The sequence below is a fragment of the Muntiacus reevesi genome, chromosome 4 (assembly GCF_963930625.1).
Source record: "Muntiacus reevesi chromosome 4, mMunRee1.1, whole genome shotgun sequence".
NCBI lineage: Eukaryota > Metazoa > Chordata > Mammalia > Artiodactyla > Cervidae > Muntiacus > Muntiacus reevesi.
Window position 1 is genome coordinate 171,883,264 of NC_089252.1, and position 2,961 is coordinate 171,886,224.

At 36.0% G+C, this 2,961-nt stretch overlaps 1 pseudogene; it reads right to left on the bottom strand.

Annotated features, from left to right (window-relative positions):
* Nucleotides 1-1,625: 1,625 nt before the first annotated feature.
* LOC136166194 (olfactory receptor 6C1-like) lies at nt 1,626-2,523 on the bottom strand (annotated as a pseudogene).
* Between the last annotated feature and the right edge of the window lie 438 nt (nt 2,524-2,961).

The window sequence follows — 2,961 nt, forward strand, 5'->3', positions numbered from 1 at the left end:
AAATGTAGGATGAGTTTGAGTAGCTTTCATCATTATATAAAATTTTGACTTCATGGAAAAAAGAAAAGAAAAAAGTGTTCAGGGCCAGAATTGCATGATCTTGCATGATTAGTCACATAAATTCTAATCAGTACAGTTTCCAATATGATAGTGCTTAAAATAAGCATTTTTAACAAAAAACCTCATTTATAGATGGTGAAACTTTCTCTTGTTACTTTCTTTACTCCTATTGATTAGGCATATCACTTAAAGAGGCAATTAAATGAATTGTATGTACAAGCTTTTATCTCAGAATAGTCACAAATATGAGAAAGTTTAACACCCCTTAGCTACTGATTATCAAAAGATCAGCTTAACATCAAGCTTTTATTTAAATATACAACTGAGCACAGTAAATGCAGTCATATTTGGCATCCAGTAATATTTATCAGTTGCAAACTGGCACTTGCCGTGAGCGCGCGCCACCTCCCCCTACAAGGACTGAGTCACGTGCTTGCAGCTGCTGATGGTCCCCACGCCCGGGGTGCTCAGCGCGGAGAGCAGGAGTGCGCTCGTGCTCTGGGAAAACTGGCAGGACAGGTCTTCAGATGGTTAAATAGTCTCCGGAGCTGATTTCATGAGCCCAGTTCTTGCATCTCCTCATATCAAGAAAAACACTGAAGTTCCTCATGGTGGCGATTGTTTCTCATAACTAGCAGAAGTTTCACGAGATGAGCGGAAACTTTCTTAAAAAAAATGTGCTTAAATACATGTACTCCCCTTTTACCGAATCACATATACACTGTCCTTCCCCTATACCTCTTTAGATCTGTTTCTCACAGATAACTGAGGTCTGTCTCCCAGATTGCAATCCTCATATTGCCCCAAATAAAATTTAACTTGCAACTCTCACGTTGTGTATTTTTTTTAATTGATAATTTCTTCAGGCATTTAAAAAGAATTGTTATGATACATATGTTAATTTTTGACCTCCCCAAGAAGTGGAGGCTATTTCATAGTTTTCCCTAATAGCTTTCATAGTTTTCTTCATTATAATAGTCTTTGAGTTGATAAATTATACAGCACAGAAAATGTTAAACTTAGTAATGAGAAAAGTTATTTGATTTCTCAAGAAAATGTAATTACATTATTCTTTTAAGTTGTACTGTTTTTCACATAGTTACTAAATTGGCCACAATATGAAAAGGAAAGTATATGCAATATTCTAATGAGACTGTCAGATAAAGTTTATTGTCCTTGTGTGGTAATAAAAAATAAGGTCAAACATGATACAATATTTACTCAGTTACTGAAAAGAGTAATTCTGGTGAAATCACACAATGTTATTCTCTCTTGCATTTTGAAATTTCACCAGAAGAAAAGTGCATGAGAGAAGGTTTGCAGTCTGAATGGAAAAAATGTATATGTATATATATGTACATATATGAAGAGTTCAAATTTAAATGGAAAAAATAAAATACACATATGCAAATATCCTTGGTAAACTGCTGACAATAAAAATATAAATGATGAAAATGAATCTAGGGAGGCTGTGTAGATATTAATAAATTTTGAAAAACCTGGATTTTAATTTAATTGCTCTTCGTTTATATGCCTCTAATTCATGAAACAGGACTTTTATATTTTCATTTCCTTGAGAAAAACATATTCTCCCTTGCCATGTCCATGAAGGCTCTCTTGACTTGCTAATTCCTCAGAGTGTAAAGGGGTTCAACATGGGTGCTACTGAGGTATTTAGCACAGCTACTCCCTTGCTCAAAGAGACCCTGCTGCCATAAGAGATGGAGATGACAATCATGTGGGAAGAGCACGTGGAAAAGGCCTTTGTCCTCTGAGTGGAAGAAGGGATCCTCAAAATTGTTCTGATGACATATGTGTAGGACAGAATTATTAATGCTAAAGAGAACAGAAGAATAAACACAGCACAGGAAAACCCCAGTATCTCTAGGAATTTGGTGTCTGAACAAGAAAGGTATACTAAAGGGAAATGATCACAGTAAAATGGTTGATAACATTGGACTTACAGTAATCAAGTTGTATGAAGAACATGAGTAATGGGAATATAATTAAGAATCAAGTCAGCCAAGAGGCCAAGACAGGCAGTGTGCAGACTCTATGATTCATGATGGTCATGTAATGCAGCGGTTTGCAGATGGCAATGTAGCAGTCATAGGACATGGCAACCAGAAGGTAAAACTCAGTGACTCCCAAGAAAATGAAAGAAAATAACTGAGCCATACAATCATTAAAAGAGACGGTTTTATCTCCTGTAGTAATGGTGGCCAAGAACTTGGGAATAGTGACAGTTGTGAATGAAACTTCCAGTATGGAGAAACTCTTGAGGTAGAAATACATGGGGATCTGGAGGTGGATATCCAGCAGGGTCAGGGTGATAATGGTCAACTTCCCAGTGATGCTGAGCATGTAGGTGATGAGCAGAAAGACAAAGGTCACGACCTGGAGTTGTGGGTCGTCTGACAGCCCCAGGAGGATAAATTCTGTTATTTCTGTGTAGTTTCTCATTTTTCTTCTTCTTTTAAGTAACCTTCAGAAGAAAACACAAAGGGAAGACACAGAAAAGGGGATTATCAATGTATAACACTGGGATCTGTCTCTGAAAGTAAATTTACTATGCCATGCTAACATAATTCAGGAGATTTTTTTTAAAAACAAGTTAATAAAAATAGATAATTTACTTTAAGTTTTTACCATATGCCAGTATGTGTGTTTCACAGAATATTTCTTTATAAAATCCCTATTTTACAGGTTGGAATCACAGTAGAAACAATTTTAAGAATCTTATCCAAATCACATACCCTGAATTGAAAAAGCAGGGATTATAACCTAGATTTTCTAAAACCTAGGAAATATAGTAAAATAAATGCTACCTATTGACTGTTAAAATGCCCCAACCCTGACTCTTAGAGGATTCCCTCCTGCTGGGAAAAACTTCATCTTTTT